Source organism: Cynocephalus volans, chromosome 7, assembly GCF_027409185.1.
Source record: "Cynocephalus volans isolate mCynVol1 chromosome 7, mCynVol1.pri, whole genome shotgun sequence".
Taxonomy (NCBI): Eukaryota; Metazoa; Chordata; class Mammalia; order Dermoptera; family Cynocephalidae; genus Cynocephalus; species Cynocephalus volans.
Window position 1 is genome coordinate 109,924,498 of NC_084466.1, and position 14,462 is coordinate 109,938,959.

At 38.5% G+C, this 14,462-nt stretch overlaps 1 pseudogene; it reads right to left on the reverse strand.

The window, feature by feature from the left end:
* Positions 1 to 7,502: 7,502 nt before the first annotated feature.
* On the reverse strand, positions 7,503 to 8,046 carry LOC134381711 (riboflavin kinase-like; annotated as a pseudogene).
* Positions 8,047 to 14,462: the final 6,416 nt, after the last annotated feature.

Here is a 14,462-nt window from a genome sequence, read left to right on the forward strand (position 1 = left end):
GTTATTTCTTCTTGCTGGATAGATTCCTTTATCATTATATAATGGCCTTCTTTGTCTCTTTTTATGGTTTTTGGTTTAAAGTCTATTTTCTCTGATAAGGATAGCTACATCTACTTGTTTTTGTTTTCCATTTGCATGGTATATCTTTTCCCATCCCTTCACTATTATTAGTCTGTGTGTCTTTATAAGTGAGGTAAGTCTCTTGTATACAGCATACAATTGGGTCTAGTTTTTAATCCAATCAGCCAGTATGTGTCTTCTGAGTGGAGAATTTAATCTATTTACATTTAGGATTGTTATTGAAAGGTATTGTCTTACTCCTGACATTTAATTACTTTTCTTATCATTGATTTAAATATCTTTTGTTGCTTTCTTTTCCTTTTATTGTTTGTCTTCAGTGCTCATTGGTTTTTTGAGGTGGTATGGTATAGTTTCTTTCTCTTTCTTGTTTGCGTATTGGTTCTACCATTGGTGTTTGTTCTTTCTAGTGTATTCATGGTGGTAGTTATTGTTTTATGGGTCCCAGGAGCAGAACTTTCTTGAGGATTTCTTGTCAGGTTTGTTGTGTGGTGGTGGACTCTCACAGCTTTTGTTTGTCTGGGAAATACACTATTTCCCCTTCATTTCTGAAGGATAGCCTTGCCAAGTAAAGTATTCTTGGCTGGCAGTTTTTCTTCTTTTAGTACTTTGAGTATATCATTCCATTCTCTTCTGTGTGTAGGGTTTCTGCTGAGAAGTCTGCTGTTACTCTGATGAGGACTCCCTTATAGATGACTTGATGCTTTATCTCTTGGTGATTTTAGGATTCTCTCTTTATTTTTGACTTTTGACAGTTTGGCTACAGTGTGTCTCAGGGAGGTCATTTTTAGATTGAGTCCATTTGTTGATCTTTGAGCCTCTTGGATCTGGAAGTCTGTGTCTTGACCAATACCTGGGAAGTGTTCTGCTATTAATTCATTAAATAAGTTTTCAATGGCTTTTTCTTTCTTCTCCCCTTTCCAGAACACCCATGATTCAGATGTTTATGTGCTTAAGGTGGTCTGCTAGCTCTGTTAGAAAGAGAAATACCGAATGTTTTCACTTATATGTGGGAGTTAATAAAAATAAATAAATATACAAACAAATAAATGGGGGGGGGGAGAAGACTTAACAATCACAATAATTCCTTGAACTTGTTAAGATAAGTGAACAGAAATGATGTTGATGGGGTGGGGAAGGGGGAAAGGGCTGGGGTAAAAGGAGGAATTGGTAAAGGGACATGAAAATCAACTACATTGTATATTGATAAATAAAAATAAAAATAAATAAATAATAAAAAATTAAAATAAATAAAATATTCTTTTTTCTCCTCTTTTTTTTTTGGTCTGCTTGGGTTATTTTGAAAAGAATGTCTTCAAAATCAGAAATTCTTTACTCTGCTTGCTCTAGCCTGCTGCTTACACACTCAGTTGTAGTTTTTATTTTATTAAATGAATCTTTCAGTTCCAAGAGTTCTGCTATATTATTTTTTATGTAATTTACCTCTTTGTAAATTTCCTCGTTCATGTCCTGAATTGATTTTCTCATTTCACTGTGTTGTCTAACTGAGTCTTCTCGTATCTTACTGAGTTTCTTTAAAATTGTTACTCGAATTCCCTTTCAGACATATCAAGGTTCCTGTTGTATGGGGTCTGGTATTTGAGAATTACAGTGTTCCTTTGGTGGTGTCATTTTTCTTTTTTTTTTTTTTCTTATTTCTAGTATCCGTATGTTGATGCCTAGTCATCAGGTGGTTGCTTCTCCTACTAATCTGGGGTGGCTTTTGAGGAGAAAGACTTCATCCTGTAGATGTGTTATATATTGCCTGTCGGGTGGGGTGTTTTAGTTTTGGTTCCAGGTAGACTCAGTAGTTTCAGTAGTTCTGGGTAGACTCAGTATCTCCAGATGACATTGGCAGCTATGTCTGTGGCTGGGCCCATGCAAGTGTGTGGAGGCTGTGTGGGCAGCCTGGTGGCTGGGGCTGTGCAGGCAATTGGATGGCTGGACCCATGTGTGGAAGTGGGGCCATGCAGGTGGCTGGGATCATGTGGATGACTGGATGTCTGGGGCAGTGTGGGCAGCTAGAAGGCTGGAGCTGTATAGGTGTCTGGCGCTGTGGTGGTTGGGTGGTGTGGGCTGCCTGGTGGGGTGCACTGCACAGGATGAACTCCTGTGCGGGGAAAAGGGCCACAGCTCTGGGACTACACAATGGCACAGGCAACCACAGTGGTGGTCAGGACAGACTGGGGCAGGAGCAGGAGGAGGGTTGCCACTGGAAAACGCTCATGGCTGAGCAGATTCTTTCTGCCATAAGGGAGAATACCTCCTGGCTGATCCTGGTTTGGGAGATGTGGTCATAGGCTGAAATTGCATGCCTCTTTCTCCTGTACACCACCCTGCTTGGTTTTTGTGCTCCACAGGGTCCTCATCAGGCTCCCCTGCCCTCCCACACTCTCCCACTAATACTCACCCCTGTACTTAGCTGTCCTTTCCTTATTCTGGTTTCTTTCTATGGGGGGATCTTGTGTTGGACCCATACAGTCAAAGAAGACCTAAATTGAGAATATACCATGTTTATGGATTGGAAGACTCAATGTTTTTAAGATGTAAACTTTTACCAAAATGATCTACAAGGTTACTTCAAAGTGCTAATGGAACAATTCATGATTTTAATTATATTTTTCCAAAAACTTTCTGAAGTACCCTTGTATAGAATTAACACAATCCTAATATCCTAGCAGAATATTTTTTTCCTTAGAAATCCAAAATCTCATTCTAAAATCTGCCTGAAAGAGGCAATGAAAACAGAATAGCCAAAACTATTTTGAATAAAAAATGAATTTGTAGAATTCACACTATCAGGTTTCAAGATTTACTATAAAGCTACCAAAAACAAAAACACTGTGGTATTGGAGAATAGATAGACATAGATAAATGGCACAGAATAGAAAGTTCAGAAGTAGATCCAAACAAACATGATCAATTGGTTTAACTGCTTAACATACAATATACTGCACATTTAAACTGTACAATTTGGTAAGTTTTAATATATGCATATATCCTTGAAACCATCGCCATAATCAAGAAAATGAAAACATCTATCAACTGTAAAAATTTCTTTGCACCTGTTGGTAATCCTGTCCTCTAACCCTTCCCCATCATTCTCCCATCCCACCTCCATTGCCAGGCAAACACCGATCTTCTTTCAAGTCACATACATTAATTTGAATTTTCATTTTTCACATTTTTTTAAATCAGTCAATATTCATTTCAAGGCTCAAAAACACTTAGACTAATCAGAATGGTACTACTATAATTTCTTTCTTTCTTTTTTTTTTTTTGTCTTTTTCGTGACCAGCCACACCGCGCTCAGCCAGTGAGCGCACCAGCCATCCCTATGTAGGATCTGAACCTGCGGCAGGAGCGATGAGGGAGCGCTGCTGTGCTCCCAGCGCCGCACTCTCCCGAGTGCGCCAGGGGGTCGGCCCTGTAATTTCTTATTTATTTATTTATTTATTTATTTATTTATTTATTTTTAAATTTTATTTTGTCAATATACATTGTGGCTGATTATTGCTCCCCATCACCAAAACCTCCCTCCCTTCTCCCTCCCCCCCTCCCCCCCAACAATGTCCTTTCTGTTTGCTTGTTGTATCAACTTCAAATAATTGTGGTTGTTATATCTTCTTCCCCCCCCCCCCCGGTTTGTGTGTGTGTGTGTGTGTGTGTGTGAATTTATATATTAATTTTTAGCTCCCACCAATAAGTGAGAACATGTGGTATTTCTCTTTCTGTGCCTGACTTGTTTCACTTAATATAATTCTCTCAAGGTCCATCCATGTTGTTGCAAATGGCAGTATTTCATTCGTTTTTATAGCTGAGTAGTATTCCATTGTGTAGATGTACCACATTTTCCGTATCCACTCATCCGATGATGGGCATTTGGGCTGGTTCCAACTCTTGGCTATTGTAAAGAGTGCTGCGATAAACATTGGGAAACAGGTATACCTTCGACTTGATGATTTCCATTCCTCTGGGTATATTCCCAACAGTGGGATAGCTGGGTCGTATGGTAGATCTATCTGCAATTGTTTGAGGAACCTCCATACCATTTTCCATAGAGGCTGCACCATTTTGCAGTCCCACCAACAATGTATGAGAGTTCCTTTTTCTCCGCAGCCTCGCCAGCATTTATCGTTCATAGTCTTTTGGATTTTAGCCATCCTAACTGGGGTTAGATGGTATCTCAATGTGGTTTTGATTTGCATTTCCCGTATGCTGAGTGATGTTGAGCATTTTTTCATATGTCTGTTGGCCATTTGTATATCTTCCTTAGAGAAATGCCTACTTAGTTCTTTTGCCCATTTTTTAATTGGGTTGCTTGTTTTCTTCTTGTAAAGTTGTTTGAGTTCCTTATATATTCTGGATATTAATCCTTTGTCAGATGTATATTTTGCAAATATTTTCTCCCACTCTGTTGGTTGTCTTTTAACTCTTTTAATTGTTTCTTTTGCTGTGCGGAAGCTTTTTAGTTTGATATAATCCCATTTGTTTATTTTTCCTTTGGTTGCCCGTGCTTTTGGGGTCGTATTCATGAAGTCTGTGCCCAGTCCTATTTCCTGAAGTGTTTCTCCTATGTTTTCTTTAAGAAGTTTTATTGTTTCAGGGTGTATATTTAAATCCTTAATCCATTTTGAGTTGATTTTAGTATACGGCGAGAGGTATGGATCTAGTTTCATTCTCCTGCATATGGATATCCAGTTATCCCAGCACCATTTGCTGAAGAGGCAGTCCCTTTGCCAGTGAATAGGCTTGGTGCCTTTGTCAAAGATCAGCTGGCAGTAAGTGTGTGGGTTGATTTCTGGATTCTCTAGTCTATTCCATTGGTCCGTGTGTCTGTTTTTATGCCAGTACCATACTGTTTTGGTTATTATAGCTTTGTAGTATAGCTTAAAGTCAGGTAGTGTTATGCCTCCAGCTTTATTTTTTTTGCTCAGCAATGCTTTGGCTATGCGTGGTCTTTTATTGTTCCATATAAATGTCTGGATAGTTTTTTCCATTTCTGAGAAAAATGTCTTTGGAATTTTGATGGGGATTGCATTGAATTTGTATATCACTTTGGATAGTATGGACATTTTCACTATGTTTATTCTTCCAATCCAAGAGCATGGGATATCTTTCCATCTTCTTGTATCCTCTCTCATTTCTCTCAGCAGTGGTTTGTAGTTCTCATTATAGAGATTTTTCACCTCCTTGGTTAACTCAATTCCTAAGTATTTTATTTTTTTGTGGCTATTGTAAATGGGCAGGCTTTCTTGATTTCTCTTTCTGCATGTTCACTATTGGAGAAAAGAAATGCTACTGATTTTTGTGTGTTGATTTTGTATCCTGCTACTGTGCTGAAATCATTTATCAATTCCAGCCCTGTAATTTCTTATAACAAATACTTTACACATAACTTTAAAAAATGTAGACACAATTAGTTAACCCCTAAACAACACACTATCTGATTTTCAAAAGTGATGGCTATTTAACAAAATGTAAGGTGACAGTAAATATCAAAGAACTTTCACACACTTAATGAGAACATAATTAGCAGCAAACCATTCAGACAAAACAAACAAATCTGTTTTTACACTTTCCATGTTTGTTTTTAACTTTGCTTCATACAGCCACTGATAATTGAGGCTTCTTTCAAGTATAGTATTTCTAATTAAAAATTATACTTTCTAAATATTTTTATAAAGAAATGAAAAAGCCAGAAATTGCCGTTTGCCATAAATTCATACACCAAAAAGTAAAATGCAACCCAACTGAATTTATACATGCTTCCCTCTTCTCCAAGAACAGCTTTAGGTGTTTTTCTACAGACTTTACAAATGTTTCATTAAAGTCAGTTCTCCAATTCACTTATGCAGATTAGAAAAAAGAAAAAAGATTTATAATGAGTTATCTTTAAAGTTACCTTCTACCTCTACCCTACCCCTGCAACTACCAGATCTGTTGCTAAAGTGAACAATTATTCAGTCTACTGTTTGATGGAGCCCAAAGCAATCTGTCATCTTAATTTCCTAAATATTCCAAGATTTCAACCTTCTGCCAATGTAAACAAAGAGACTCAAGTGGCCAGAAATCATAATTAGTAGGAGGAAAAATGCATAGTGTGAAGATTATTTAATTTAAACTATATTTATGCCTTTCCCTCAAGCTACAAGCACTCTTTAGCATTAAATTACATTGTACATACACAACTACAACAGTTTGGATTTGCTCTGGAACATATAAATACATTAAAAATAAATAACTTTCTAACTATTTCATAGTTTAACTGGCTCTTACATAGTTTCCCTAGGGGAAAAACAAGCATTTTTGTTCTTTAACAAACTGGTACACATAAATGAACTGCTATGTATTTATTTAAATCTCGAGGGAACCTAAAGATGAAGTTTGTTTTGTTTTTTCCTAAAAACACAACATGGACATGCACTTAATTTTATACTGTGCATATAGTGAAGGGATGAAATGGTATAGACAGATGCAGTCTTGTTTAAGCGTACAGTTGTAGGATGTTCTAAAAGGAATAACCTAATTGTTTAAAGGAAAAAAGAATGAAAGTCAAGGAAATTGCTCTGCTGGCTGGTTGGCTCGGTTGGTTACAGCATGGCGTTATAACCTCAAGGTCAAGCATTTGGATCCCCATACCTAGCAACCACCAAAAAAGGAAGAAAAAAGAAAATTGTTGAAGAACAGGAATATCTATTTTTAAAACAAGAAGCATCAACGAACATAAAAATGAGAGCTATAGATTGAAAAAACACTTATTTTACTGTCTTAAAAGATAAAACAAACCAAAAAAAGATAGGCAGAGGGAGTGTAGACCATTTTGAGTTGAGGCTGCTCTGCACAGAAATGAAGATGGTGTAATGCTATGACCTCATAAAGGGAATGACCAAAGTCCTCATGTCTGTAATAATGCATCAATGCACAAAATACCAAAAATGCAAAGTCTAGATTTCCCCCTTAGATTCATAATAAACTATCAAACTTCTGCTTAACGCATATACTTTTATGAGCTTTCTCTGTTTAGCAGCATCTGCTATACAAGCACAAACATGTTGCCATTTTACCATGAGAATTATAGTTCTCATTTCAAACTAATGACTTGCCTTTTTACCCATAGTTATCTACATTTCATTTCCATTATAAGACACTTAATACCTTTCTAGTGGTACATTGAAATCAACATATTACATGAAAAATAATTTTGATGTTTAAATGAATCTTTTTAGTTCTGTGGCACGATGGGTTTAATTTAATAATTGAAGTGTAAGTAGTAACTACATGGTACTGTTCAAACCAATTCACAGCTGTAGAAAAACGTTTGATTTTTAAAATATAATCAAGATGAGACTGTGTGGTTATGAGCAGTGAAATACGAGAAAACAGTGAGTGAATAAATAAGATGACTTTTCATCAGCGGCCATTCATTCTGCTTTTAAGAACCTGGAATTGTCTTCTTTGAGTTTCAAATGTTCTGGCGAATCTAGTTGTTTCTCAGCTTTCTCAGTACTACCTTGACTTTCTGAGATGAAGGACTCTACAGAATCAAAGTTCTTTTCTGGTCCGAGGTGGCCAGAGATGGGCACACTGAGGATTCCCCGCTGAAACCGGCTTTGAAGGTGTGCGTGATGTGAGTTTGCACAGACTTCTGTTCTCGACGTGTGGGTTGCATCTTGCGCTCACGGTCGTCTTAGGGACATCTGCACTTGCAACCAGAATACATGCCGGTGGATACCTCAGCTGAAGGTTATGTACAGCTTGTTCAGGAAAGTCAGCGCTGGGGATGCCCAGCTGCTGGCAGCCTCGGCCGAAATCCCGCATCACTTGGCCCTGGCAGAAGTAGGGCAGGAGCCTCGCGACACCGGGCGTGGGCCACCGTCCAGGTGGGGACACGGGCGGCAGCTCTGCTGACGACACGCTGCTGAACCAACAGAAGCTGCCGGGCGACTCAGGGGCTGCATCTACCATTTTTCATATACTTAATTATTTATTTATTTATTGGATCTGGTTTCTTTCTCTGAGCACAATTATTTTGAGATTTATTCTCATCGTTTCATGGATCCATAGTTCATTTATTTTTATTGTCGAGTAGAATTCTATTGTGTGTGTGTGTGTGTGTGTGTGTGTGTGTGTGTGTGTGTGTGTGTGTGTGTGTGTGTGTGTGTACCACAGCTTGTTTATCCGTTGACCTGTTGATAGAAATTGGGATTGTTTCTGGTGTGTGGCTACTGCAGTAATAAGGCTACTGTAAACTTTTGTGTACAATCCTTTATGTGAACACACGCTTTCCTTTTTCTTGGTTAAATACCTAAAAGTGGAACGGCTGTGTGGTAGAGTGGTTTAACGTTTTAAGAAAGTGAACTATTTTCCATAGTAATTTTACTATTTTGCATTTTCACAAACAGACGCACAAACAGACCAAGTCAGTACATGAGGCCATTATTGTCCATTTTACAGATGAGGAAAGTGAGGCTCGGTTTTGTTAACTAACCTCCTCCAGTGTCATCCAGTTAGTAAGTGATAGAGCTTAGACTTGGGCCCGGGGTTGGTGGAGGCTCATCCTTTTCCCCTCGTACCTATCATTTCTTCCTCTTCCACGTTTTAGAGTACATCATTTGTTCATCTTTCATTAATATGAAGTTAGAAAAGTCCTACCCAAAGACAGACATAGTTTTTTTTTTTTTTAATCTAAGAGCGCTTGGTGAAAAGAATATTAGATAAAACTCTGAAAAACGTCACTAATACCTCCTCCCTAAAATATACCAGGCAATGTCACTCTGGAGTAGAAGGCTGTTTTTCTCCCCAAACGGAGGAAAATCACTGGACTTATAGATTTAAGTTTCCCTGGCCAAACAGAAGTTGGTTACTTGGAGATAATAATCTTTAACAGTAAACAGAAGAGGTGGTAACCGGAGAGTGGGAGGGAGATCTACTGGGAAAGCGATGATGGCAGTGTCGCTTATCTTGATTGTGGTAGCAGGTAGACAAATGCATCTGTTTGCCAAAACTCGTGGAACTTATTGAATGGTTGCATTTGTTGTATGTAAATTATAATTCAATAAAGTTGATTAAAATAAGCAATGGGCAATGTGGGACCTGTGCTTGCTCTGCTGGTTGTCCTTTTGTAAGACATACATTCTGCATATTTTCATGAAAACTAAACAGTAGAGCACAGGGCAAAAAACAATATGATTGAAATAAATATAAATTTTCTGCCTTATAAAGGTTAAATGTTCTTTCCCAGCAACATTTCTTAAGAGCTCACGAACTATTATAGTCTCCATCTCTTAAGCTGCTGCTGCTTTTTTTTTTTTTTTTTTTTTTTTGGTGGCTGGCCAGTCCTGGGATCCAAACTCTTATCCTTGGTGTTAACAACACCAAGCTCTAACCAACTGAGCTAACCAGGCAGCCCTCCATCTCTTAAGCTTTTAATTGTCATTCCAATTACTCCAAAAGAATGAATCAGAGAGCCAGGCATTCAAATTTGATTTCTTCTGAGTATTCATACACTTGAACATTCTCCCTTTACCTAGATGGATGTTAAGTGACTAAATCAGAAAAAAAGAAAAAAAAAAATAGGGTATTTTCTCATGGACTATCCTTATTTTTTGTCTAGTTGTTCTGGATATTTTACAAAATAATTCACTTTACCTGGAACTTATACTGTGATCTAAAGTGCAGTAAGAGTAGCTAATATTGTTGAGTCCTTTCTCAGTTGCAAGCACTGTACTGTATTTGTTTCAAGCCATTAGCCATTTAGGAGTCAAAGTAATTAGAAATAGTATAGTCACAATGTAATTCAGCTATTTTAGAGCACTAAGTGTTCCAAAAAGACTTAGAAAAATATGTAAATACCTTCCTGGTGTTCTGCAGCTCAGTTAATGTCAACAGCATCTTTTCCAATTGTCCCTGCAACAGAGTTGGAGTCATCCTCGACTTCTCTTTCTCCACACACTCCAAATCCATTCTACCAGCAAGTCTTGTTGGTTTACTTACAAAACATATCCAGAATCTGACTCCCTCTCACACCTCCATGCTACCACCCTAATCCGAGCCACAGTGATCTCTATCCAGGATTGCTCAATAGCCTCCTACTGCTCCTGGGCTTTCCCTCTCGTCTCCTTATCCTTTCTCCACTTAGCATCAACAATGAGTATGTTAAAATCGAAATCAAATCATTTCACTCTCCCGCTCAGAATCCTCCAATAGTTTCCATTACACGTGAATAAAATCCAAAATACCTACATGGCTTGTATGCTTGTATGCTTGAATCCAATTGCTTCTCTGATCTCATTTCCTACCATGCCTGTTACACTTAGCTCTCTGGGTAAGCTGGCACTGGCACCTTGCTGTTCTTTAACCCTACACCTGAAATTTGCATTTGCCTTTACCTGGAACTTCCATCTGTCAGGTATTCACACAGTTCTCTCTCGCATTTTCCAGTTCTCTGTGTCACACAGGGCTTTTCTCTGAATGAAAACAGCCAGCCCCTCATTACTCGGGCATTTTACACTGTCTAATTTTTCTTCACAACACTCATTTCTATCTGACCTACATTATGTTTTTTGTTATGTATTTACTGTCTGCTTCCACCCATTGTGCTCCCCACTAGAAGGGAACCTTGATGAGAAAAAAAGCTTTGCCATTTCTGTTCAAGGTTGCTTCAGTAGTACCTACAGCACTGCATGGCGCAGAGTAGGTGCTCATTACATATTTGCTGAACAAAATTAAGAATGAACGAATGAGCAACGTCTTTTAGTCTTAAATCTGGGAAATAAATATTCATGATTCCATTACCCAATAGCTTCAGGGGCTTTTAAAGATTACCAGGCTGTCTGAACAGAGATGGCTGTGGTCTGCTGCACTCTTGGCTTTCAGCAGCTCCTCTTTTCTTTTTTGACAGAAGTTTTTATTTTTATGTTGTTTATTTACTAATATTGTTTTTTTTACATTCTCTGATGTTGTTGTGGAGCAGTTGGGGGGCGGAGGAGAGGGGAAGGGGGAAGAAATAGGGTGTGAGAAAGAGGAAGTAGGAGGCGTGGGTTGAGGCCTGTGGCACCCCCCTCCTTCCTGCAGGGGAGATCAGGGGGCTTCCAGCAGTGGATCAGTCATTGCTGGGCTGGGTGCAGATATTGGGGGTGTGTGGCTGAAGCCCTTGCCCCCTCACCGCCCCAGGTTGGGAGCCCAGGTTGCTTCCTGAGGCTGCTCGGTGGTCATCGCTGGGCTGGTTATGGGTGTCAGGGGGGCGTGGCTGAGAAACTCTGGTCTGGGCCTGAGTCTTTTTAGCAAACTGCACCCTCCACGGTTCTATATTCCCAACCAGTCTCCTCTGAGTGGTCCTGTGCTAACAGGAGTTTTTTTTAACAGCAGGGAAGCTCTGCCTTTGGGACCCTCCCAGACCTTGCCTTACATGTTTCCTCACTTAGTTGATCCTAATTCGTATCATTATAATAAACTGTAATCATAAGTGTAGTGCTTTCCTGAGTTCTGTGAGTCATTCTAGTGAATGATTGAACTGGAAGGGGTCATTAAAACTCCCAAATTTGTAGCCAGTTGGTCAGAGGGAGGGTGGCAGTTTTTTTCGTGACTGTGCTCTTTAACCTGTGGAGTCTGAATGCTAATTATGGGTGGTTAGAGTTAGAATTGTATTGCAGTGCCTTAATGTGTTTTTCTGTTTAAACACACCTTAGCTAATATAGATTGTTGATTCATTCACATCGAACCCCCAGGCAACAGCACTGTAACTCGTGCCTGAACACAGTTTGTCCACACACGTATTTTCATCCTCAGTCACATCACGGCTTTCTATTTTTAGGAACACTGGGCAACACTTCAGTACTAAGCTTGAGAGGGCCATTTTAAACAGAGATATCACATACATGGAAAGTACCAAAATGAGAAATGTGGCTAACTGGACTGTGAAAAGGACAGTTGTTTATAGTATGAGAGCTGAAATAAGAAGGCAGACATTACCTTGTTCCACCTCAGCTGGGAACATGCCCATGGGTGACTCAAATTTTTTTTTTTTTTTTTTTTCCTACTCTGTGCATGTCTGCAAATGACTGAGAAAATGCCACTAGTATTGATGTGGGGGCTACAAATAAATTTTAGCTAGTAGGTGAATTTGCAAATATGGAATCTGTGAATAATGAGGCTAAACTCTACACACACACACACACACACACACACACACACACACACACACACACACACACACACACACACACACACACGGTTAGAACCTTCCATCCCACATCCTAAAAGAAGTTGGATTCCAAGAATTCTGTGAAACCCTGGGGGCTTGTGTTCTGTAGAAACTACCCACGTTGTTATTCCTCCTAAGCCCTTGATCTTGCCCGTCTCTGCAGCTGTTCTTCCTGCTCTATACCAGGCCAGGGCTGGGACTCAGCTCCTTTTCTTGATTTCCTCCCAAACCATTCCCACAGGGCCTTTGTCTGTGTAGCAGCTTCAGGGAAGGATTGGGGATGATAAACTTGGTTACATTACAATAACACAAACAAATTAAAATAGAACGTTAAACATCCACATCTTAAACTATCCTGTAGTCCCTACATCTTCCCATTCTGGAATTCTTCATAGTTGCTGTATCTGAGCCTTTAATGTCTTTATTAAAAACAACAGGCTGTCTACTACTTCAGATCTTAAGCTTAACAGCATTGGCCAAGGCTTTTAGTCTTTGTTTTTTTCTCCTCCTTTTCAACAGTGTCTATAAATAGAACAGAGATTTGGTTTTCCTGAAATGAATTATGATAGCCATTTTTTGAGAAGTACGGTTGGCTATGGTAGTTTTAGTAACACTTTTTCTCCTCTGGGTTACTGATGTTGAACCCATTTAATCCTCGTAAAATCTCTATGAGAATGTTTTATTTCAAATTTACAGATGGGGAACAGGCCTGAAGAAGTTAAGTAACTTCCAACTTCTGAACTCTGATTAAGTTCACAGAGTTTATACAAGGAGTTCAACCTTGATCTAAGAGGCCAGGGTGCTTACCTACCACTCTGGATTTGCTTACTTTCTGATTCCCTAATTTCCCTAACAAGGGATGTCTAGATTAGTGAGAATATGTTGTACAGTGTACTATCACTGTAAAAAAAAATTCAAATTAAATGCTGAATATATCATCCAAATTAAAGATGTGGGTTTGTGGGCTCTTGTCTATGGAGATACTCTGCACGGCAAAGATGTTGAAAGGCCAGACTAAAACTTGTATTGTTTCTATTTGGGAGTATTAAATAACCTACGAAAAAAGGTTTTAAATATTTAGTTAATTATATTGGTTCATTAAGTACTTGCAGCATAATGGTGATTTTCTGATGTTCTGAGACAATTTTGAAAGGATGCAGGTTAAAGAAGTAAAAGGGTGGAATCATGCCCAGATTATATAAATAAATGTAAAATTTAAGATTGTAGCCAAGCAGAGTGCTTTCTTATGAATCTATAGACAAACTATGTTATGAATTCTCAAGATAAAGCCTGTATGGAAAAGTTTATTTCAGTTTTTCCCCCCTTTTTCCAACTTAACTGAGATATAATTCAAGTGCTTTTGGTAAATTTGTGATTTAAATTTATGAACCGTCACAAAAATCCAGTTTTAGAATTTTTCCATCACCTCACTTTAAAATTTTCCTCAAGTCCATTATCACTATTCTCTGTCTCTGTCTCTGTCTCTGTCTCTCTGTCTCTGTCTCTGTCTCTGTCTCTCTCTCTCTCTCTCTCTCTCACACACACACACACACACACACACACACACACACACACACACACACACACACCAGCTTACTTAAAAGAGAAAAGAAAAATCACCTAGTACCACCTACTGGTGTATAAATAGATCGCAAGTTGATGTTGGAGTTCCTGAAATCCTCAGATTTGAGATTGCTTCCATGGGATTGCTAAATCAGCTATCAAAATTTATGGTTTATTATTGAAATTCAACTTCAAAATATCCATAAGCTTATCTATATCATTACTAGATAAATTTTAAGAACCTTAATTTTAAAAACAAATGCTATCCTTCCTTCAAATGAGGGTTTACTTGTAGCCCCCCGTATACTTATCTGATAAATGCTTAGCAACTTTGTCTGATGCTGTGATGGGGCCCAACATTCTGGCTCACATACTCCCCCCACTGGGTGAAATTAATTTTATAAAGATTTTTGTGTGGACAAACACAAAAAATAGAAAGAATGGTTGTCTTTGGGCATTGGAAAATAAGTGAGTTTTTCCTTTCGGTTTTATTTTTATCTTGAGTGTCTGTATATAATTGAAAAAAATGTAATAAACTTTATGTTTAAAAGCGATCATAACATTTAAAAATACTCGCGTACCAGCCAGCAGCCAAAAAAAAAAAAAAAAAAAAAAA